We start from the raw sequence: 26,521 nt of genomic DNA, 5'->3' as shown, positions 1-26,521 counted from the left end.
AATATGTTCAAAGATTTTACCCTAAGGAAATTCAGGACGGCCATATTCATAATATGAAAAATTTGAAACAGGTTCTATGTCCAATAGAAGATAATTGGCTAAATAAAACATGATACATAATCAATTAAATACCAAGTAGTAATTATAAATCATGTGGGAAAAGACTATGTAGTGACATAGAAGTGTGTTTATGATATAAACACATGGTATGGTATGGTAAATAACATAAACATATAGTATGGTAAATAACGTATACAACATATGGTATGCTAAATAACATACCATAGGATTTCAGATTAAATCATTTTTTAACAAATAGGTACTACAAAATAAACTCAAAGGGAAATGATATCAAACTAGGACATGAATATTTGCATATATTTAAAAATGTGAAAAGCTGTGAGTTGAAGTAAGGTGCTGAAATTAAGACTAATTTTCATTTCTTCTTTTATCTTTTTTACTATGTAATAATTTTTAGTTGACATTTACCTTTTTTTAACGTTTTGGTTTTGGTTTTTGGGGTTTGTTTTTCTTTTGTTTTGTTTTTGAGGCAGGGTCTCACTCTGTCATCCAGGCTGGAGTGCAGTGGTGAAATCACAGCTCACTGCAGCCTTGACCTCCCCAGGCTCAGGTGATCCTCCCACCTCAGCCTCCCAAGTAGCTGGGACTACAGGCATGCCCCACCAAGCCCAGCTAATTTTTGTATGTTTTGTAGTGATGGGATTTCACCAGGTTGCCCAGGATGGTGGTTATTTTTTTAATTGAAAAAATGTCTGCATGTTGTCCCCTTTGCTACCCCCAGTTTTACTGAGGTATAATTGACAGATAAAATTGTATATGTTTAAGGTGTATAATGTGATGATATGACATATGTAAATATTGTGAAATGATTACTACAATCAAGTTAGTTAACATATCTATCACTTCACCTCAGTTACCTTTTTTTGTATATGTGGTCACAACATTAAAGATCTACTCTCTTTGCCAATTTCAAGTGTACAATACAGTATTATTAACTACAACCAAGATGCTGTACATTACAGCTCCAGAATTTATTCATCTTATAGCTGAAAGTGCGTACCCTTTGACCAACATCTCTTTGGACTTCCATCTTGGGCATTTCCTCTGTTGGTGTTTTTATGCTAACTCCTTGGTCAATTTTTTGCCCACTAACCTGGTGGGTTGAACTTGGGAGCTAACCATTTGGCCTGGAAATATTGGCACAAAACTGAGCTTTTGTCTGGTGCTGTGTATCCTTGTATGGCTCCAGTGGGAAATTCATAACTTGTTTGATCAAAACAAGCTAACTAACTAAATGTCCTTTCCGCTTCCCTCTGCTAGTTTTGTGAACCCCAGCAGCCCTTATTTTTTCCTCTAGAGTTTAGTAGCTATCTTTCTTAACCCTCACTCACATTGTGAAGAAAATTCTATGCTTTTTAAAAAATTACAAGACCTTTGACCAATGTTCATATTTACCAGTGTTCCCATTTTATATTTATAATTTCCCCCATAACCAAATAAGCATTTCTGTAGATACGAAGTTCTGTCTCCTCAGTTTCTTTAATAACTCTTTTTTTTCTTAATTTGGGTTTTCATTTGTTTTTCTTCTCTTTTGACCCAGGGTGTTTCATTTGATCCAGTGTTAGGAGCAGGCCACTTCCCAACTGCCTTATGCTGTTGATTCAGATCGATCTCCTAAACTTATCACATCGCCTCCCCTTCTTTCAGGCTTCAAGATGTCTTTGCAGAGTGCCCCATTCCTTCTTCAGCTTTTCTTTCTGCTGTCATCACTTTGATCATCTGTCTGCCAGCTTTAGCTTCCTTCATTGATCCCCTTTCATTCCTCACCTATAAAGTCCACCTATCAGTCCCTCATCTATTTTTATTCTTCATTGACTGTTTCAACTGCTAGTCCTGAGTCTAATCATTTAAGCCTTTGGTTTGGGCCTTCCCTGAAGCGTTTTTTCAGATCTTTTAAAAAATGTCTCATCACTCTGACTCCTCAGAGCTCTGCAAAGCTTTCTGACTCATGCCTTTTTCTTTAGGGCATAATCTATCATAGAAGGAATAATTAGCCTCAGAAGATAAAATACTGGGCCGGGCGCGGTGGCTCAAGCCTGTAATCCCAGCACTTTGGGAGGCCGAGACGGGCGGATCACGAGGTCAGGAGATCGAGACCATCCTGGCTAACACGGTGAAACCCCGTCTCTGCTAAAAAATACAAAAAACTAGCCGGGCGAGGTGGCGGGCGCCTGTAGTCCCAGCTACTCGGGAGGCTGAGGCAGGAGAATGGCGTAAACCCGGGAGGCGGAGCTTGCAGTGAGCCGAGATCGCGCCACTGCACTCCAGCCTGGGTGACAGAGCCAGACTCCGTCTCAAAAAAAAAAAAAAAAAAAAAAAGAAGATAAAATACTGAAACAAGACATCAATTAGCATTCCTTCTATTAAAAAAAGATTAGAAAAAAAAGCAAGTCATAGTAAAGAGCAAATTATCTGTAGCCAACTCAGAGAACAGGATTTATGACACAGAATTCCTACCTCTCAGAAGAAATGCTGAGGAGATAATCAGACAAATGTTAAATAAGTACTTGAAAATAAGTAATTGCAATGTTATTTGTAGTAGTAAAAACTTCAGAAATATCTTAAACATCCAAGAGTAGATGATTGGCTATGTAAATTTTGACTCATGCGTACTGTGAATCACTAGGAGTCATTAAATATTATTATGTATTTATGATAATAAATATATATTTTTGAATAAAAATTTGCAGACCAGAATGTATAATACGATCCCATTTCTGTAAAAATTATATATGTATGTGCATATATAATCACTGAAATGAGGTCTCTTGGTGATGAACTTTTTGAGGGATTTTTTATTTTTTGTTTCTTTTTGTTTCTTCTTTCTACTTTTCTACATCGTTCATATAGTTTACAGTTAAGAAATGTTGTTTTTCAGACAGATAAAACAACTACCAGTTTCTGAGTGAATTACATAGCTAACTTCATTTTTTGATTGTTCATTTTATATTTTCCTAACATTTTATTATGAAATTACTCAAAAAAATTTTGTCTGACTTTTTATTATAAAATTGTCATTCATACTAGAGGTAATACGTTATATATATATGAGAGGATATATATATATGGGGAATAAAGAATAATATAAAATGGACACCTCTATTCCCAAATTCAGCTTAAGAAAATTAGTTCTTTGAAACCTCTTTGTATTCCTAATCAAATCTTTCGCGCTCTTTCCTCCAAAGAAGTAATCATTCCCAAATTTGTATTTCACATTCCCTCTTTTTATAGTTTTATGACATTTACATATTCAGTTCATTATGCTACTACTTGTGTTGCTGTAATGCACATTAGTTCATAAACAATAAGTAAATAAGGGAATTGTGTCAATATGCATGAAAGTCACATAGCTTATACAACATCTTTCCCGATACATAAATGATCTGTGACCACCAAGGAACTGCAGCTGCCTGCAGAGTACACTAACACAGCTGAATGCAGCAAGCTGTGAATTTCTGACATGGAACTCATCCACTGCAAGTTCTTCCTCTTGGGTTGCTTTGGCTTCCTATTCAATCTGAGAAGTGCTTATCACATAGTTCTTCCTGATCTTTGGGCATTTTATCCTAAGGTAGCTTCTTCAACCCTTCCTTAAACCTTCTCCTAACAAATTATCTTCCTTTTTTCTATAAGCTGAATTATTGTATTCACAGTGGTATTTATTTAATGTAAATGGAGAAAGTAGTATTTATTGATTAAGAATGTAATTTGTCTTACAATTTTCCCAATGTTTTATTAGGATTTTTATTGTTTTATTAAATTCTGGTCACAAAATTATAGAGAAATTTTTTTTTCTGTTTTTCTGTATAAAAATAGTCCATAAACTGTTACTTTTAATCCTTAGGTTTGCAGAATATGAGGGTTTAAAAAAATACATATATTATCAGAAAGAAAAGGCTGATTTCATAGAAGTAAAAAGTAGAATAGTGGTTACTAGAGGGTAGGAAGCATGCGGGGGTGGGAGGTGATAACCAGAAGTTGGTCAAGTGGTTAAGGTATACAAAATTACTAGATAGGAAGAGCAAGTTCAAGTGCTCTACAGGACTATCCATGACTATAACTAACAACAATTTATTGTATATTTTCAAATAGCTAGAAGAGCAGTTTTTTGTTTTTTGTTTGTTTGTTTTTTTGAGACAGAGTTTCGCTCTCGTTGCCCAGGCTGGAGTGCAATGGCGCAATCTTGGCTCACTGCAACCTCTGCCTCCCGAGTTCAAGCAATTCTCCTGCTTCAGCCTCCAAAGTAGCTGTGATTACAGGCATGAACCAACACACCTGGCTAATTTTTTGTATTTAGTAGAGATGGGGTTTCATCATGTTGGTCAGGCTGGTCTCAAACTCCTGACCTCAGGTTATCCAGCCACCTTGGCCTCCCAAAGTGCTGGGATTACAGGCATGAGCCACCGCACCTGGCTGAAGAGCAGATTTTGAAAGCTCCCACCACAAAGAAATGATAAAGTATTGAGGTGATGGATATGCTAATTACCCTAATTTGATCATTACACATTTTATACGTGTATTGAAATATCACACAGTACCCCATAAAATGTATAATTGTGTGTCAAAAATCATAATAAAAGCAAAATAAATACACACATACATATATTACATTATACCAGAAACAGCTGTATCCCTAAACAATATATTGTTTAATGTTGCATTGTTTTGAGTTTTGTACAAATGGAGTCATGTTCTTTACATTTTTTCAGTTTTTTAAAAAAATGTATTATATTTGTGAGTGTAATCCATGCTAATGACTATCACTGTAGTTTATTCCTTTTTACTGCTGTATAGAATGTCAATGTATGGGTGTGCCAAAATTTATTTATCTGTTCTTCTGTCAGTGGAGCAGTTGGTATTTGCAGTTTCCTGCTGTTGTAAAAATGTTTGGCACCTGTACAAAAGTCTTTAGGGAATTATACTTAGGAGTAAAAAACATTTATGTTTATTAGACAATCCTAAATGGATTTCCAAAGTGATTTTACCCATTTACACTTGTTCATTGGTGTGAGAGAGAGCACATCCTTGCCAACAGTTGAACCATTGCCAAATTGTTGTGTTTTCAATTTGATTACCAATGAATATGTGCTTCTTCTCTTTGTCCATTCATATTTTTTTCTCCATGTAATGCTTGTGAATATCTTTTGCCCATTGTTTTTCAAGTGGGAGGTTTCTATTTTTCTTTCAATAGGAATGCTGTATATTCTGGATGCTAGTCTTTTCCATTTACATTGCTGTAACTATCATCTTCCAATTTGTGGCTTATCTTTTCACTTTAGGTTGTTTTTATGAACAGTCGTTCTTAATTTAATGTAATTGAATTTATCATTTTTTCTTTCACCTTTTATGGCTTTTTTTGTTGTTTAAGAAATCTTCTTAAGAAACAGTTATAAAGACATTCTCTTATAATTTCTTCTAAATTCTTAAAAGTTTTTCCTATCACATTTAAATCTTCAAGCCATTTGCAATTGATTTTTGTGTATGATCTGAGTATAGATCCAAATTAATTTTTTCAACATGGATAACCAATTGCCTCAATAGTGTTACAAAATTCTCTGCCCTTTCTCCCCCCAGTACACAGTACTATCTGTCAATTATCAAGTTCCCATGTATGCATGAGTCTGCTTCTGAGTTCTGTTCTGTACTGTTTGTCTTTCCTGCCATTATCAACTATCTCAATTATTCCAGCCAAATATTAAACTTTGGTAGCAGGTGGGGTGAGCCTCCCTTCTGTGTTCTTTTTCTTCTGAAGTATTGACTGTTTTCAGCTCTTTGCTTGTCCACATAACTTGTAAGAATCAACTAGCCAAGTTGTGCATTTGCGACGCACACATACACCTGTTGAGATTTTTTATTAGAACTGCAGTGAATTTGGACAGAGCTGACATTCCAACAATATTGAGCCTTCCTGTCTGTATGAACACAGAAGAGGCAGTCATGGGTTGCTTTACAATGGGAATATGTTCTGAAAAATGCATTGTTAGGTGATTTCATTTTTGTTCGAACATCATAGAGTACACTTACACAAACCTAGATGGTATAGCCTACTTGTACCTAGCTGTATGGTATAGCCAGTTGCTCCTAGGCTACAACTTTGTACAGCGTGTGACTGTACTGAATTCTTGTTGGCAATTGTAACACAGTAGTAACTATTTGTGTATCTAAACATATATAAACATAGAAAAGGTACAGTAAAACACAGTATAAAAGACCAAAAAAAATGGTACACCTGTATAATAAGGTACTTACCATGAATGGAACCTGCAGGACTGGAAATTGCTCTGGGCGAATCAGTGAGCGAGTGGTGAGTGAATATGAAGGCCTAGAACTCACTGTGCACTACTGTAGGCTTTATAAACACTGTACGCTTAGGCTACACTACATTTATCTTTAAAAATAGAATAACTGTACTATGATGTTGGGACAGCTAAGATGTCACTCTGTGATAGGAAATTTTCAGCTCCATGATAATTTTACAGGACCACCATGGTATATGCAGTTTGTAGTATATGACTGTATTTAGATTTTCTTTAATGTTTTTCAGTATTTGAATTTTTCTCCATAAAGTTCTTGTACATTTTTTGTTATTTTCCATCTTTTCATTTTTAATAGATGAATAATAGACATACATAGTTTGTGGATACCTGTGATAATTTAATACATTCATGTATTTTGTAAAGATCAAATCAGTGTACTTGGGATATCCATCACCTTAAATACTTGTCTTTTCTTTATGCCATTACCATTCCAATTCTTCTCTTCTAGCTATGTTGAAATATACAATAGATTATTGTAAACTAAAGTCACCCTGCTGATCTATCTAACACTGTCTTATTTATTTTATCAAATCTTTCATTCGAACCCATTAATCAACTTCTCTTCATCCCTTAAGCCTCTGGTAGCCAGAAGTCTCCTCTCTATTTTCATGAAATCCACCTTTTAGCTCCCACATATAAATGAGAACATGCGATATTTGTCTTCCTATGCTTGGCTTATTTCACTTACTATAATGACCTCTACTTCCATCCATGTTACAGTAAATGACAGGACTTCATTCTTTATTATGGTTGAATAATATTCCATTGTGTACCGGTACCATATTTTCTTAATTTATTCACCCATTGATGGGCACTTCAGGTTGATTCCATATTTTAGCTAAGTGAACAGTGCTGCAATAAACAAAGGAGTGAACATAAGAGTGCAGATATCTTCTTGATATATTGACTTTTTTAGATATCTATCCAGTAGTGGAACTGTTATATCATATGGTAGTTCTATTTTTCATTTTTTGAAGAACCTCCAAGCCATTCTCCATAGTGGCTGCACTAATTTACATCCTCACCAACAGTGTATGAAGGTTCCCCTTTCTCCACATTCTCACCAGCATTTGTTATTGCCTGTCTTTTTATAAAAGCCGATTTAACTAGGGTGAGATAATATCACGTTGTAGTCCTGATTTGCATGTCTCTGATGATACATGATGTTGAGCATTTTGTCATATATTTGTCAATCATTTGTATGTCTTCTTTTGAGAAATGTCTATTCAGATCTTTTGCCCATTTTTTAATTACATTATTTGTTTTTCTGCTATTGAGTTTTTTGAGTTCCTTATGTATTCTGGTTATTAATCCCTTGTCAGATGGATAGTTTGTATATATTTTCTCCCATTCTGTGGGTTGTCTCTCCACTTTGTTGATTGTTTATTTTGCTGTAAAGAATTTTTTTAGCTTGATATAATCCCATTTTTCTATTTTTCCTTTTTGTTATTTGTGCTTATGAAGTCTTACCCAAAAAAATCCTTGCCCAGACCAATGTCCCGAGTGCTTTCTTCTATTAGTTTCATAGTTTTGGGTCTTATATTTTTTAATCAATTTTGATTTGATTTTGGTGTATGGTGAGAGACAGAGTCTAGTTTCATACTTCTGCATATGGGAAGTCACCAGTTTTCCCAGCACCACTTATTGAAGAGACTATGATTTCCCCATTGTATGTTCGTGGCACCTTTATCTAAGCTCAGTTGGCTGTAAATGCATGTATTTATATCTGCGTTCTCTCTTCTGTTCCATTGTTCTACATGTCTGTTCTTTTTTATGTCATTATGCTGATTTTGTTACTATAGCTTTGTAGTAAATTTTAAAGTCAGGGAGTGTGGTGCCTCCAGCTTTGTTCTTTGCTCTTTGGCTATTCAGGGTCTTTAGTAGTTCCTTGTAAATTTTAGGATTTTATTTTCTATTTCTGTGAAGAATGTCATTGGTCCTCTAATAGGGATTGCACTGAATCTATAAATTGCTTTGGGTACTATTGTCACCTTAATAATAACAATTCTTCTAATCCATGAGCATGGAATAGCTTTTCATTTTGTGTGTGTGTCCTCTTCAATTTCTTTTATCAGTGTTTTATAGCTTTCCTTATATAGACTTTTCACTTCTTTGATTAAATTTATTCCTATATATTTTATATTCTTTGTAGCTGTTATAAATAGGATTGTTTTTATGATTTCTTTTTCAGATTGTTCACTGGTGGTGTATATAAATGTTACTGATTTCTGAGTGTTGATTTTTGTATCCTGCAGCTTTACTGAATTCATTTGTCAGTGCTGACAGTTTTTTGGTAGAGTATTTAGGTTTTTCTCATTATAAGATCATGTAGTCTGCAGACAAGGCTAATTTGACTTCTTCTTTTCCTATTTGGATGTTTTTATTTCTTTCTTTTGCCTAATTGCTCTGACCAAGGACTTTCAGTACTGCACTGAATAAAGGTGGTATAAATAGTCATCCTTGTTTTCTTTCATATTGTAAAGGAAAGTCCTTTAATTTTTCCCCATTCAGTATGACATTAGCTGTGGCTTTGTCATATATGGTCTTTATTGTTTTAGAGGTATGTTCCTTCTATGCCCAGTTTGATGAGGGTTTTTTTAATCATAAAGGAATGTTGAATTTTATCAAATGCCCTTTAAATATCTATTAAAGTAATATAGTTTTTGTTCTTGGTTCTGTTAATGTGATGTATCACGGTTATTGATTTGAGTAAGGGGAACTATCCTTGCATCCTTGGGATGAATCCTACTTAATCGTGGTGAATGATTTTTTTAATGTGTTGTTAAATTTATTGTGCTAGTATTTTGTTGAGAATTTTTACATCTATGTCCATCAGGAATAGTGGCCTGTAAGTTTTCTTTTTTTGCTGTGTCCTCATCTGGTTTTGGTATCAGGATAATGCTGGCCTCAAATAATGAGTTTGTAAGTATTCTCTTTTCTTTACTTTTTTTGAAATGTTTGGGTAAAGTTGGTATTAAGTCTTCTTTAAATGTTTGATGGAATTCAGCAGTGAAGCCATCAGGTCCTGGGCTTTTCTTTGATGGGAGACTTTTTTATGGCTTCTGTTTCATTACTCAATATTGGTTTATTGAGGTTTTGGATTTCCTCATGTTTCAACCTTCGTAGTTTGTACGTGTCCAGGAATTTATCCATGTCTTCTAGGTTTTCCAGTTTGTTGGCATAATAGTCATAATAGTCTGTAATGATTCTTTGTAATTCTTCAGTCTCAATTGTTATGTTTCTTTTTTTTTGCTTCTGATAGTATTTAGTTGGGTCTTCTCTTTTTTTCTTATTTACTCTAGGCAAAAGTTTGTGAATTTTGTTTATCTATTCAAAAAACCAACTTTTCATTTTGTCGACCCATATTTTTTTAGTCTCAATTTCATTTATGTCTGCTCTGATTTTATTATTTCTTTCCATTAATTTGGGGTTTGGTTTGTTCTTGCTTTTGTAGTTCCCTGAGGTGCATATTAGCAAATATTTATAGATCTAAATGGAGAGATAGACTGCAGTACAATAGTATTGTATTGCAAAGTCCCTTACAACGAGTAGAGGACTTTAACACCTCACGCTCAGTAATGGACAGATCAGACAGAAAATCAACAAGGAAACATCAGAGTTAAACTACACAACACATCTAATAGGCCTAACTAACATTTATAGAACATTTCACCCAACTGCTGTAGAATACACATTATTTTCATCAGCACATGAAACATTCTCCAAATAGACCATATCTTAGGCCACAAAACAAGTCCAAACACATTTTTTAAAAAATAGAAGTTATATCAAATATCTTTTCTGACTACTATGAAATAAAACTAGAAGTCAGTAACAAGAGGAACTTCAGAAACTTCACAAACATGTGGAAATTAAACACTATGTTTCTGAACAACCAATGAGTCAATGAAGAAATTAAGAAGGACATATTAAAATGTCTTGAAGTGAATGAAAATGGAAATACAACGTACTAAAATTTATGGGATACAACAAAAGCAGTACTAAGAAGGAGGTTCATAGCAATAAATATGCTTATGTCAAAAAAGTAGAAACACTTCAACGGTTCATTTTATTTTTGAGAAAATTACTTTTTGTTATTGTTATAAGTAGCAACTACTTATGATAAACTTCCTTCCTAAGAATAAACTTCTTTCTTGAGAAGGAAATAAATAAACTCCCTCCTGAAAAGGAAGTTCATAGCATTAACTCTGATGTTTCCCTGTTGATTTTCTGTGTGAATGATCGGTCCATTACTGAGAGTGGGTGTGAAAGTCCCCTACTATTGCTGTACTGCAGTCTCTCTCTCCCTTTAGGTCTAATAATAACAAAATGTGTTGTTATTATTATAGCAAAAGTAGTACTAGGAAGGGAGTTCATAGCAATAAATGAATATCTCAAAAAAGTGGAAAAACTTTAATAGTTCGTTTTATTTTTTAGAAACTTTTTAAGTAGTATCTACTTACAAAGTGTATATTTCACTTATCAGTTATTAATGGAAATACAAATGATTCTTTTGTACTTCATATCAAGCAACTTTGCTAAATTCTCTCTTTGTTTTTTCTTTAGATGAGTCTCACCATGCTACTCAAGCTGGGCTCAAGTGATTCTCCCACCTTGGCCTCTTGAGCAGCTAGGAATACAGTCACTACACCCAGCCTAAATTTTCTTATTAATTCTAATTATTTGTATGTAGATGTTAAGATTGTCATGTTTTCTGTAATTAATGATCTTTTTTTTCTAAACCTTGCATACTTGATATATTTTTGTTATATTACTAAGCTGGGTGAAATCTCTGGGAAAATGATAAAGAGAAGTGATGATGGGGCATCCTTGTCTTGTTCTTGATTTTTAAAGGGAAGACTTTTAAGCCTTTTGTGAGTAAATGTGGTATTGGGCATAGATTTTTTAAATAATCACTGTTTATTACATTAATGATACTTCCTTCAACTCCCAGCTTGCTAAGGTCTTCCCATGAAAGGATGTTGAATTTTATCAATTTTATCTTTCTCCCCATGGGAGCAGACATCTGAGACTACTGAGTCGGCCTGTGGAGACCTGGAATTTGTGGAGAGCATGTTAGGCTTCTTTCCCTCCAGCACTGAATGATTACGTATTTTGGAACATGCTTTCCTCATATTGATTACAAAGAGTGAACCTGAAGTTTAGCCTTGGAGAAAAAGGAAAGAGTGCATGCCTTAGATGTAGATTATTTAGGCTAACATAGTGGAGGAAAAAGATCTTTTGTGTAGTTCTCTCTCAGTCACTAGAGTTTGACATTGGGGTTTGAGGGTCTCAGCTAATATTCTCAGTATATGCTATTTCCCCTGAAACCTTGAGGGTAGGATTTCTCAGTCCCCAGCCAAAAACCAACTCCTAATGCAGTAGTTCTCAAACTCAAGTGTGTATCAAAGTCACACATTGTTGGGTTCTACCCCAGAGTTTATGTGACTCAGTAGGTCTGAAAATTTGCATTTCTAAGAAGTTTCTAGTTGATGCTGATACTGCTGGTCCTGGAGTCCACAATTTGAAGAACACTGCCCTAAAGCAGTCTCCCTGAAACATCCTCACACCAAAAAAAAAAACCCAGGACCAGATGGATTTACAGCTGAATTCTACCAGAAGTCCAAAGAAGAGCTGGTACCATTTTTTCTGAAACTATTCCAGACAATTGAAAAGGAGGGATGTATTAGTCCGTTTTCACATTGCTGATAAAGACATACCCGGGACTGGGCAATTTACAAAAGAAAGAGGTTTAACTGGACTTACAGTTCCCTGTGGCTAAGGAAGCCTCACAACCATGGCAGAAGGCAAGGAGGAGCAGGTCACATCTTATATGGATGGTGTCAGACAAAGAGAGCTTGTACAGGAAAATTCCGCCTTATGAACCCATAAGATCTCATGAGACTTATTCACTGTCACAAGAACAGCACGGGAAAGACCTGCCCCAGTGATTCAATTATCTCCCACAAAGTCCCTCCCACAACACGTGGGAACTATGGAAGTACAATTCAAGATAAGATTTGGGTGGGGACACAGAGCCAAACCATAGCAAGGGACTTCTCCCTAACTCATTTTATGAGGCCAACATCATCCTGATACCAAAACCTGGCAAAGATACAATAAAAAAAGAAAACTTCAGTCCAATATCACTGATGAACATCAATACAAAAATCCCCAATAAAATACTGGCAAACCAAATCCAGCAGCACATCAAAAAGCTTATCCATCACGATCAAGTTGGCTTCATCCCCAGGATGCAAGGCTGGTTCAAATTATGCAAATCAATCAATGTAATTCATCACATAAACAGAACTAAAGACAAAAACCACATGATTATCTCAATAGACACAGAAAAGGCCTTTGATAAAATTAAATATCCCTTCATGTTAAAAACTCTCAATAAACTAGGTATTGATGGGACATACATCAAAAGAATAAGAGCTGTTTATGACAAACCCACAGCCAATATCATACTGAATGGGCAGAATTTGGAAACATTCCCCTTGAAAACTGGCACAAGACAAGGATGCCGTTTCTCATCACTCCTATTTAACATAGCATTGGAAGTTCTGGCCAGGGCAATCAGGCAAGAGAAAGAAATAAAATCATCCAAATAGGAAGAGAGGAAGTCATACTGTCTCTGTCTGCAGATGACATGATCCTATATCTAGAAAACCCCATTGTCTCAGCCCAAAAGCTTCTTAAGCTGATAAGCAACTTCAGCAAAGCCTCAAATACAAAAATCAATGTGTAAAAATCACAGGTATTCCTATACACCAGCAATAGACAAGCAGAGAACCAAATCATAAACAAATTCCCATTAACAATTGCTACAAACAGAATAAAATACCTAGGAATATAGCTAACAAGGGAAGTGAAGGACCTCTTCAAGGAGAACTACAAACCACTGCTCAAGGAAATCAAGAGAGGACACAAACAAATGTAAAAACATTCCATGCTTATGAATAGGAAGAATCAATATCATTAAAATGGCCTTACTGCCCAAAGTAATTTGTAGATTCAATGCTATTCCCATTAAGCTATTGACATCCTTCACAGAATTAGAAAAAATTACTTTAAAATTTATATGGAGTCAAAAAAGAGCCCATATAGCCAAGATAATCCTAAGCAAAAGGAACAAAGGTGGAGGCATCATGCTACTGAGCTTCAAACTATATATAGTACAATGCTACAGTAACCAGAACAGCAGGGTATTGGTACAAAAACAGACACATAGACCAATGGAACAGAACAGAGAACTCAGAAATAAGACTGCACATCTATGCCCATCTGATCTTTGACAAATGTGACAAGAACAAGCAATGGAGAAAGGATTCTGTGTTTAATAAATGGTGTTGGGAGAATGGGCTAGCTATATGCAGAAAGTTCAAACTGGATCCTTTCCTTACACCTTATACAAAAATTAACTCAAGATGGATTAAATACTTAAATTTAAAACCTAAAACTATCAAAGCCCTAGAAGACAATCTAGGCAATACCATTCAGGACATAGGCACGGCAAAGATTTCATGACAAAAATGTCAAAAGCAATTGTAGCAAAAGCAAAAACTGACAAATGGAATCTAATCAAACTAAAGAGCTTCTGCACAGCAAAAGAAACTATCATCAGAGTGAACAGACAACCTACAGAATGGGAGAAAACTTTTGCAATCTATCCATCTCACAAAGGTCTGATGTCCAGAATCTACAAGGAACTTAAATAAATTTACAAGAAAAAAAACAAATCATTAAAAAGTGGCCAAAGGGGCCAGGCACAGTGGCTCACACCTGTAATCCCAGCATGTTGGGAGGCCAAGGCAGGTGGATCACTTGAGGCCAAGAGTTCAGTACCAGTCTGGCCAGAATGGCAAAACCTTGTCTCTACTAAAACTACAAAAACTAGCTGGGCATGGTGGCACACCTCTGTAGTCCCAGCTGCTCTGGAGGCTGAGACACAAGAATCGCTTGAGCCTGGGAGGTGGAGGTTGCAGTGAGCCTAGATCACGCCACTTTACTCCAGCCTAGGTAACAGAGTGCGACTTTGTCCCCTGTCACCAAAAAAAAAAAAAAAAAAAAAAAAAAAAAAAAAAAAAAAAGGGGGCAAAAGGCATGAACAGACACTTCTCAAAAGAAAACATTTATGCAGCCAATAAACATGAAAAAAAGTTCAATGTCACTGATCATTAGAGAACTGTGAATCAAAACCACAATGAGATATTGTCTCATGCCAGTAAGAACTGTGATTATTAAAAAGTAAAGAAACAACAGATGCTGATGAGGCTGTGGAGAAATAGGAGCGCTTTTACATTGTTGGTGATAATGCAAATTAGTTCAACCATTGTGGAAAACAGTGTGGCAATCCCTCAAAGATCTAGAACAATAAATACCATTTGACCCAGCAATCCCATTACTAAGTATATACCCAAAGGAATATAAATCATTCTGTTATAAAGATACGTGCACACATATGTTCATTGCAGCACTATGCACAATAACAAAGACATAGAATCAACCCAAATGCCCATCAATGATAGACTGGATAAAGAAAATGTGGTACATATACACCATGGAATATTATGCACCCATAAAAAAAAACAGATCATGTCCTTTGCAGGGACATGGATGGAGCTGGAAGCCATTATCCTGAGCAAACTAACGTAGGAACAGAAACCCAAATACCATGTGTTCTCACTTAGAAATGGGAGCTGAACGATGAGAACACATGGACACAGGGAGGGGAACAACACACACTGGGGCCTGTGGAAGTTGGGGTCAGGGAGCACATCAGGACAAATAACTAATGCATGCTGGGCTTAATACCTAGGTGATGGGTTGATAGATGCCGCAAGCCACCATGGCACATATTTACCTGTGTAACAAACCTGCATGTCCTGCACATGTATCCTGGAACTTAAAATAAAATTAAATAATTTTTCAAAAAAAGAAATCAATGAGAATTATATCCCTAGGAGGAGTTTTGATTCCAGATTTTCTACGATTTTTTTTTTTCCCAAGACAGAGTTTCCTTCTTGTTGCCCAGGCTGGAGTGTAATGGTGCAATCTTGGCTCACCACAACCTCTGCCTCCCAAGTTCAAGCAATTCTCCTGCCTCAGCTTCCTAAGTAGTTGGGATTACAGGCATGCATCACCATGCCCAACTAATTTTTGTATTTTTAGTAGAGAAGCGGTTTCTCCATGTTGGTCAGGCTGGTCTCGAACTCCTGACCTCAGGTGATCTGCTTGCCTCGGCCTCCCAAAGTACTGGGATTACAGGCATGAGCCACCATGCCTGGCCGATTTTCTACAATTTTTAAGCAAGTTGCTTCATTGTTCTTGGATGCATTTACTCTGTGAGACTCAAGGTAAAATTACCTAAGCGCCCAGAAAGAAATGTACAATATAGTTCAAGATAGTTCTTAGAACTGCAGATTCTTCTAGTGGGACATGCAGATCTCATGTGCACACATACCCAGGGCCAGATGCTCTCTCGGCCTCCCTCAGATATGATCATTCAGCCTCTTTTAGAATGCTTTTACACCATCACATGTATTTCCATTGTTGCATAGTCCCCATTGTTGGAATAAGGACATTTTTCTCATGCTCTTTTGAAAACCTAGTGCTTTACTCTACAGGTCTCATGGTTAGAAAATTGTTCCTTACATCGCATCAAAATCTGTCTCCCTTCAACTTGTACCTGCAGCCCTATTGTCCATACCCACCTAGGAAAACACTGAGACCTCTCTCAGCATCCTGCAGACCCCAATCATGTCCTGACTAGAGTTCTCCAGGCAAACTCTCAGCGTTCGTTCCCATAATTGTTTCCTCTTTATGGCTTCATTACCAAGCTTTCATTGTCCAGCTTGGATAAACACCAGCTCGTTTGGGTCCTGTCTCTAAGACTGAAATATGCATACTTGGCACCATACCCCATATGAATTCTGGGCCAAGGCTAAGTATATGTCTCTTGGTCCTCCCAGTTCTTGTTAATAACGCCCTTTAGTAGTTACCTGGACCCTGTGGCTCATATATTGCCTATGTATAATCCAGACTCTTCTATAGTTTTGCTTACTATTTGGGTACAATTACTAAGCCAGTGTCAAAAAACCTAGCTGAATTACTGAAATCAACACTCGTTTCAGTGACCACGGCAAAGAGAAGGCAAGGATGATCTGAGATGACTTGCTCATACCGGATCCTGACTATTGCAGCTGTGGTTGCTGAGAGGGACAGCCCTCCACCTGAGAATAGGTTTCTCATTTCTTCCACATGATTGTCTCTTCTAACCAGGAGCTGCCGTTGTTCTGGACCCATATCAGCGTCTTGTCTGCCCACGTTTAGCTCTTCAACACTTGACCCTGTGTCATGTCCTCTTCTTGAAAACTCCGAGGTGACTGCTGAAAGTGTCTAGTTTTTGTTGTTGTTGCTTACTATCTCTTTGTCTCTTGTCCTGCTAATCTCTGTGCCAGATCTTGTCATTGGCTCTTTTAGGTTTGTTGATTCTACTTTATGGCCCTGATTTCTTTTTTTCTGCATACATATCCGTTTGAAGATTCTTTAATGGATATATCCATTTTTCTCATTAGAGACTTTAATTTGTGCTGTCTTCTAAAGGAAAAACAAAGGGCATTCTTCAGAACTTCTTTTAAAACGTACCATAGTGGCTTTATAGTATCTCAAAGTGGCAGGGGGGGCAGCATAGACAAACAATTGCAGAGCTGAAGAGGACCCAGTCCTCCTAATCCGCAGTCCAGAGCCATTGAACTAACTCTGTGCAGACTATCACTTCTACGGCTCAGACAGGATAATGAAGGGATGACATTGCTGTTCTCTTAGTTTAGAAGGCATAAACCTCAGTGAGGAGGTGGGATGGATACAGAAGTGGGCAGATAACTGAGATCATTTAATTCCACATTCTGAACATATCTAAGTCTCAACTCTGATCCAACAGGGAAAGATGTACTACTATTCAGGTAAACTCAATTGTCGTTCATTTTGTACATAAACTGTATAGGTACACTTTACAACCTAGACTCTAATGGCTAGAATTTAGCCAAATAAAATCTCTCCTGGCTGCTAAGGAGTCCTTGGAATGAAAGTGACTAAAAAAAGACCATGTCCCCTAACTGGACACGTGGCAGCAGGGTAGTAAGGCAAATTCCTTGTTTGAAAGCATCCATAGCACAGTATTTTTTCATTGACTGGATGAAGGGTCACACGAAAGCCCATGATAAATGACTTGCTTTTCTTCAGTCATTAACCACAGAAGTGTGGAATGCATCACTGAGAGACTAATCCATGCCACACATTCAAGGGACATAAAGCGGAGTTTTCTAGACTGCTAAGGAAGCAGGTGAAAGAAGGAAAGAGGTAGGTCTATCCTTGCTTTTGCTGCCATTTCAAACATTACTGCCTCTAGCACCTTGAATGAGAGATGGAGAAAGTCTTTGCCTATGCACTTGAGAAAGCTGGACCATACCGTGATTACGGCCCTCTGCCTCCGTGGGTGAACTAAGGGCACAGCTGGACAGCTGGGCTATGTATGAGGCAAACAATCTGCTGATTTATTTTAAACCATCATGCTGGTATGTGCACGACCAAATGAATGTGGTCCCCTTTTAAGTAAAGCCCCTTGAAAAGCTTTCTGCTTATCCCATGATGCTTCCACGTTGCTCAAGAGATTCTTAGGGAGTTGAGTAAAGGAATGCACAAAAAAAGATGAGAGCCATCTATCTATATCCACAACTCATAATTAGCTACTGTAAATATTTTGGCCTATTTGCTTCCAACATTTTTCTTTATTTAAGAAATCTCTTTCTATTGTTTCTTATTAAAGTGAAGCACAGATTATTACAGAGATCTCAAATAGTGCAGAAAAGAACACAAATTTAAAGGTTTTTTTAAAAAACACCTGAAAGTTCATCATTAATATTTGGTGAACATTTTTCAGGATATTTTTCTATATATCCCATTTTATGGAGTATCATCAGTTTTGTCAACGTTTCCACCTTGGAAAAAGGATCTGATTTTTCAAAATAGGTCAGAGTTGCCAGGAGCCATTGAAGTCCAGTGAGTAAGGTAATGATTAAGCCATGTATCAAGATTTTGGTGCCAAGTCAGGTATAATTGGTTTTCTTGGACAGCTCAGGTATTGCCATGAGAGGCAACTATATCAGAAGTGACCAACGAGACCTGCCCTCAGAGAGGCTGTATCTGAAGGACAGGTACATGAGGTTCCAGAAGCGTTGGGGATCATAACCACTGAAACTGAGCCAAGGCTGTGTCTCTTGAGATCTGTGGACCTCAGTTAGGTCCTTACCCTCATGGAGCCTGTGTTTGCTCATCTTTAATAGGGTGTTCATAACGTCCACTTTTCACAAGCTGTTATGAGACTCAAATTAGGTCAGGGACATGAAAGCTCTTTTGCAAATGATTAAGCCCTATACAAATGTTAGGCATTATTGCTTAAGTATATTTGTCAAATTAATCTTGTTTCTTGATGGGTGCACCTCCTACAGACAGTCAGTTCACAGACAGCCACATCATCAAATCCTACCGGGGTGGGGCTGTTCTTTCCCCTTGTACTCTCCTTGGGCTGCAGGTTTGTCCCTTCAGGGCTACCTTGTCCTTGATGTGATGTCCATTTTACCTGACTTTTCCAGTACTTGAGCATGGGCAAGGGAAATCATAGAAGGCAGGCAGGAAACAGTTTGAATCACTACCACCATTGTTTCTAACTTCCTGCAACCTGTGTGGCAAATGACTTCAGTCTGCGGTGTCTATGGAATTTTAGAAGGATCTGGTCAGTTTCCTTAGTTACCTGGAAGTTCTTTTGATATTTAACTTATGAACTCATCTTTCACCAAACAGAGGAATCTGAGACCTGGAAGGTTTCTCAGAAGTTCTCATGCTGCATAAATAGGGAATAAGAACTGAAAACTATAGTTATCTGTACAAACGAGAGTAATAACTATATGATTCTAATAGTGGTTGAAAGGACTAAATTTCAGATACTTAGTATAGCCTGGCACATAAAAAATGCTCATTAAATGTTAGCTATTATTTTGGGTGTTACTAATACAAGGACTTCTAGGCTCTGTAAATTAGAAAGATATTAGCTTATATGTCATCAGTGACTTTTGACACATGAGTGTCTCATCAACAATGAGATACTGTTATGCATAATTTACAAAAGAAATTTTACCTTTTGGAATGTCTACTTTTTGATTTGTATCCATTCATTCAACATATACTTATTGAGTGCTTACTATATGCCAGGCATTGTGCTGTGCATTGAACATACAATGGTGAGCTATGCAGACCTTATCCACATGGAGCTGATTGTCTAACAAAGGAGACAAACAGTAAACAAATAATTATAGGAATGAATATCTGACTAGAACTTGTTTTGGGTGCAGTGAAGGGAGAGTACAATTTTTTGTTTTTTTTGTTTTGTTTTGTTTTGTTTTGTTTTGAGACAGGGTCTGGCTCTGTCACCCATGCAGGAGTACAGCGACATGATCCTGGCTCACTGCAACCTCCACCTCCCGGGCTCAAGCCATCTTCCCACTACTGAGTAGCTGGGACTACAGGCACATGCCACACCATGTCCAGTTAATTTTTTGTAGTTTTTTGTAGGACAGGGTCTTGCTTTGTTGCCCAGGCTGGTTCAAACTCTTGAGTTCAAGCAATCTGCCTACCTCGGCCTCCCAAGGTGCTGGGATTACTGGTGTGATCCACCACGCCTGGCCGGGAAAATACAATTCAGTGAGTTCATGTAGTTGATGGTACCCAGTCTTGTGCGATGGATGGCAAAGGGGCAAGGAAGATTCAGGAAGGTTCCCTAAAGTAATTGACATGTGAGTTGAAATCCAAAGAACGAGTAGGACTAAAGTAACAGTGAGTGAGAAGAAGCAGATTCCTGAGAGAAGGAATATGTGCAAAGGCCTTGAGGCTGGATTTTGACATTCAACTTAACTCATCTTACACCGAACAGAGAAATCTGAGATCTGGAAGGTTTCTCAGAAGTTCTCATGCTGCATAAAAAGGGAAGAAGGACTAAAAACAATAGTTATCTGCACAAATGAAAGTAATAACTATACCATTTCAATAGTGGTTGAAAGGACAAAGTTTCAGGTACTTAGCATAACCTGGCACATAAAAAATTCAATAAATGTTAGCTATTATTTTTGATGTTATTATGATTAATACAAGGACTAGAACTTCTAGGCTCTGTAAGTTAGAAAGATATTGGCAGCCGGGTGCAGTGGCTCACACCTGTAATCCTAGCACTTTGGGAGACCAAGCCAGGCAAATCATGAGGTCAGGAGATCGAGACCATCCTGGCTAACACGGTGAAACCTTGTCTCTACTAAAAATACAAAAAATCAGCCGGGTGTGGTGGCAGGCGCCTGTAGTCCCAGTTACTCGGGAGGCTGGGGCAGGAGAATGTCATGAACCCGGGAGGCAGAGCTTGCAGTGAGCCGAGATGGCACCACTGCACTCCAGCCTGGGCGACAGAGCAAGACTCCGTCTCAAAAAAAGAAAGAAAGAAAGAAAGATATTGGCATAGGCATAGTCACATCTAAGCAGAGTGAGAGGGTGTGGAGCAGAAAATGAGGTTAGGGGTTGTAGGAGACTAAACAAGGCAGGCATGGTCTCATCGCATACCCTGTTAAGAATTGTGCTCTTGACTCTAACAGCAAAGGGAGTCCATTGAAGTGATTCAAACAAGGTGAACAGATTTCTGTATTCAAAGATCATGCCACTGCAAGGAGAATAATGGATTGGAAGGGGGCCCCAGTGGATGCAGGTAGTTAAGTGTAGGAGGCTGTCACAGCAGGCTGTGGAAGGGTTGACGGTAGCTTAACACAGAGCCATAGTGGTAGAGCTGAAAAGAACTAAAAATTATTTACAGGCCAGGCACGGTAGCTCAAGCCTGTAATCCCAGCACTTTGGGAGGTCGAGGCGAGTGGATCATGAGGTCAAGAGATCGAGACCAGCCTGGCCAACATGGTGAAACACCGTCTCTACTAAAATACAAAAAATTAGCCAGGCGTTGTGGTGGGTGCCTGTAGTCCCAGCTACTCGGAAGGCTGAGGCAGGAGAATCGCTTGAACCCGGAGGCAGAGGTTGTAGTGAGCCGAGATCGTGCCACTGCACTCCAGCCTGGCGACAGAGCGAGATTCCGTTTCAAAAAAAAAAAAGAAAGTTATTTACAAGGTAAAATCTACAAGATCTGGTGGTGAACTGGATGAAGGAGGTAAGAGAAGGTGAGGAGAATCCGTTTATTCATTCAGCAAGTATTTACTGAGCCCCTACTAAATTCCAGATGCTCTGCTAGGTACTAAGAATTCAACTCTGAACAAAACAGACAAGTCTCTGCCCTCAATAGGTTACAGTTTGGAGGGGACTGGAACTGAAGAGTTGACAATATGTAAGTAAACAAATAATGATGTGTTTGCATTGCAAATTATAATTACATATTACAGTGTGGGTGATTACAGGTAAGTGCTACAACAAAAAACTAAGGGGCATGTCAGAGAGAGTAACTCAGGAGGAGGTGACACTTAAGGTAAGACCTGAAGGATGCGAAAGAGACAGCCAAAAGAGCCAGTGAAAGAGCATTCCAGGTAGAGGAAACAGTAAGTTCAAAGAGCTTGATGTATTCCTGGAACAGGTGGGAAATTAGGGTGGCCGGAAATAGTGAGCAAAAAGGAATTGTACAAAATGGGGTGGTAGGTCATTTGTAGGTCATACTGAAGATTTTGGATTTTTTTTTAATATAGCAGCTAGAATAACCTGATTGATGTTTAAAAGATTACTCTGCTGTTTGAAAAATGGGGAAAAATTAATTATTTCACACCAAGAGTAAAAGCAGGGAGACCAGTTAGAAGCCAGTCATTCAAGTGATAGAAGATGATAACTTGCACTAGGGCTGTGGTGGTGGATCAGGGAGAGGGAAACAGATATCAGAGGGATTTTAACCAACTGGCCTCACTGAAGATCCAAATGACCCCTAAAGAAGTGGTGGCATGATTCTGTTGCAGAAGTTGACAGCCTGGTGTAGCCTACCTATGATTCATCTCATCAGACCCAGCCCAGATCAGGATTCAGGGACTCAAATCCAGCACCAGAGTAGCTGGGCTCAGAGCCAGGGGTCATCAAGACTGGGGTCACCAAAGTCACATCAGGGTCTGTAGCAGCTCACAGTAAAGGAAGGAATCTGTTGAGCTGGGTTTCTATCAGTGCTGCCTGTCTGGGGCCAGAAGTGGTAAGCAATTCAGAACCTGGGTGAGGGTAGGGCTGGGTCAACAGTGGAAGTTAAAGTGGCAAAGCTGTCAGTTCAAGGTTACAGGGATGGAGATATGCCACCTATGACACCAGTTGGATGAGACATTTGGTGGATGAGTCAGACATTGGAGATTTATTTGTGGAATAGCAAGCAGTGCAATCTCAGTGTTCTCTAGCTCCTTGTGATTTAGACAAAAGGGATCCCTGCCTTGCAGACTTAGTTTGATCTAGAGCGTGAGGCTTTTTGGTAGCCTTGCCAGTAAAATACTTGCCTTCTTGATCGTGTTGTCTATTTCTCTGCTATTTCAACATTTTTTCCACATGAGGTAAAATATTCAGGATTCTGTGACAAGTTTCAGCTCAGTTGCTGCTGTGTGGGTATGCCTGCACGCACATATGTGTAAGCACATGTTGTGCCTACCGTGATGAGCATGTGTGGCAGCTGGAGTGTGAGAAATGGTACATCAGGACATGTTAACTTGCAGGGCCACAAGCATCTCCATTTTTAAAAAAGAGAGAGAAAGAGAAGAGACACCTGATCCCAAGATAGAGACAACAAAGAAGGATGATCCATTCTGGTGTCAGATACAAAAAATAGCAGCATGCCTTTTCCTGAAACTTGTTTGTGTCTGACCACTTCATCCTGCCCTTCCTCCAGTCTCAATCCCCAGCCAATACTAATTTCTACCCAACAACACCTGGAAGAATTTAGCAGTTTATCCCAACAATAAGCAAAGAGCCAGTGATACGTCTGATAGTACTAATTATTTCCAAATATTGGGAATCCAGCGTTACATAGACTGAAAATTTCTGAAGAAATACAGAGCAACATCTCTGTTGCTGTATGTCATTTACCAGCATCCTTGATAACAGTTAACCACAATGCATTAAATAAATCATAGAAGACCAAGGATTTACAGCTTTTTGAGCTTGATATCCAGATGAAGAGAAGACAGATTAAGAAAAGTAAGAACGATATTATTTTTGTCTTCTAAACTCTCTGCTTTGGTTACTGGGTCCTGTTCTTGGTGATTCAACAATGCACATTAAGGTATTAAAGACTTTGTGGTGGGTGTGGTGGCTCATACCTGTAATTCCAACACTTTGTGAGGCCGAGCCGGATGGATCACATGAGGTCAGGAGTTCAAGACCAGCCTGGCCAACATGGTGAAATCCCGTCTCTACTAAAAATACAAAAATTAGCTGGATGTGGTGGCAGGCACCTGTAATCCCAGCTACTCGAGAGGCTGAGGCAGGAGAATCACTTGAACCCAGGAAGCAGAGGTTGCAGTGAGCCAAGATCATGCCACTGCACTCCAGCCTGGGAGACAGAGAAAACTCCACCTCAAAGAAAAACGACTTTGATAAATGTTTGTTTGTGTCTGACCACTTCATCCTGCCCTTCCTCCTCTCTCAATTCCCAGCCAGTGCTAATTTCTACCCAACAACACCTAAAAGTTGGCAGTTTATCCCAACGATAAGCCAGGAACCAGTGATATGTCTGATAGTACTAATTATTTCCAAATATTGGGAATCTAGTGTGACACAGAGTGTAGAAAGAGACATTGAGTTTTATTTAACTGAATTTTTCCGTATATTTTTGACCAAGAACACTTTGAGAAATGCTACTTTAAGATTACCATTCATTTTCTTTTCCCCTCACCCCTCTCCTTGAAGAACCATCAATGCTCACTGTTCCAGCTGCCATCTTAGTGCTAAAGTCTCTCTTGTCTCAGCCCAAGCCCATCTACCCCAGCTCTAGGATACCCCTGCCCATAGCACACCTTCACCTAGATGGCTCATGGTGTAGCACAGTGGGAATTTACAGAGGTTCAGAGGAAGTTCTGAATTAATTAATTCTTCACTCAACAAATATGAAAAAATGAAAACTGATGGAATGGAAGAGGCTCTACTTTTGCGATTTTTAGTAAGCCACCTTGAGAATTGAACCCCAAACTCAGTGAATCTTTGGTTCCTAAAGGTATAGAATCTTTACTGATCTGTTGCCACTAGAAAGATAGTAACAACAACAACACAAATCTCTAGGACACCAGTGAACAATGAAATCCCAGTACACCTGGGAATAATGCAATCTAGGTTTAAATAATTCTCCCGTCATTTATTATGGCATGACTTGGACAAGTTGCTTCACCTCTCTGAGTCTCACAAAGTTCATCTTGTGAGTAGCGATAGTATCTGTGGAGATTACTGGGAAGATTTAATGAACAACTATGGCAAATATATAATACCTTTTACCCGTTGCTCACCTCCCTCTTATTTCTCCATCTAACTCCCATCCTCTCCCATTTCTTTTTCTATCCATTAAGCCAGCACAGTCTCCCTTAAAACACCTGAATCTACGTCTATTCAAAGCCTTCCTCCCTGCCCTAGCATACTGACTATAATTCTACCCAAAAGAGAGAACTGGCTGACAGCTTTCTGCCAATATTGGAGTAGGTTGATCTTTTCTGGAATAGCCTCTAAAAGACAATAGCATTATTTTTTCATAGATTCTACAAAGCAAGATAAAGGGGACTGGAAGAGACCCTTTGCCCTTGGGAGGGTCCGTTCCTAGCTAGGGGTAAAGGTAATTATCTCTGACTTTTGGTCTTCTCATCTTCTAAATAAGTCCGGAGATATCTGCCAGTTTTAATAGCCTGTGTACTCTGGGTGTACACATAGGGTGCCTAGCAGCTTGCCTATACCTCATTCATGAAAGATTCAGGAAGATGGAGGATATCCGTTGGGCATACTACTGCATCATTTCTTAGAGAAAAAAAAAATCCTATTTGGGGGTTACTAGTCTTATATCACATACAACAGACTTTAAACTAACAACAATCAAAAAGGTCAATAATAATAATTATCCTTTATTAGTAGTAGTAATAGTAAAGGATTCAATTCAACAAGAAGTCTTAATGGAGCACCCAGATTCATAAAACGAGTTCTTAAGATCTATGAAGAGATTTGGATAACCACACAATAATAGTGGGAGACTCCAACACCCCACTGACAGGATTAGACAGATCATCAAGGCAGCATCTAACAAAGATATTCTGGACTTAAACTCAACACTTGACCAATTGGACCTAATAGACATCTACAGAACACTACACCCAAAAACAACAGAATATACATTCTTCTCATCTGCACATGACACATACTCTAAATCAACCACATGCTTGGCCATAAAGCAAGTCTCAACAAATTTAAAAAAAAAAATAGAAATCATGCTAACCGCACTATCTGACCACAGAGCAATAAAAATAGAAATCAAAACCAAGAAGATCTGTCAAAACCATACAATTACATGGTAAACAACCTGCTCCTGAATGACTTTTGGGTAAACAATGAAATTAAGGCAGATATCAAAAAATTCTTTGAAACTAATAAGACCAGATATACAGCATACCAGAATCTTTGAGACACAACTAAAGCAGTGTTAAGAGGAAAGTTTAGAGTGCTGAATGCCTACATCAAGAAGTTAGAAATATCTTAAATTAACAACCTAACATCACACCAAGAAGAACTAGAAAAACAATAGGAAACCAACCCCAAAGCTAGCAGAAGAAAGAAGTAACCAAAGTCATAGCTGAACTTGATGAAACTGAGATGTGAAAATCCAGACAAAAGCTAGTTCTTCAAAAAATTAAGCAAGATGGATAGGCCACTAGCTAGATTAATAAAGAAAAGAGAGAGAAGATCCAAATAAACACAATCAGAAATGACAAAAGTGACATTACAACCAACCCCACAGACATACAAAAAATCCTCAGTGAATATTATCAACACCTCTATATACACAAACTAGAAAACCTAGAAGAAATTGATAA

The sequence above is a fragment of the Macaca nemestrina genome, chromosome 2 (assembly GCF_043159975.1).
Source record: "Macaca nemestrina isolate mMacNem1 chromosome 2, mMacNem.hap1, whole genome shotgun sequence".
NCBI lineage: Eukaryota > Metazoa > Chordata > Mammalia > Primates > Cercopithecidae > Macaca > Macaca nemestrina.
Note: the sequence above shows the minus strand (reverse complement) of the source record.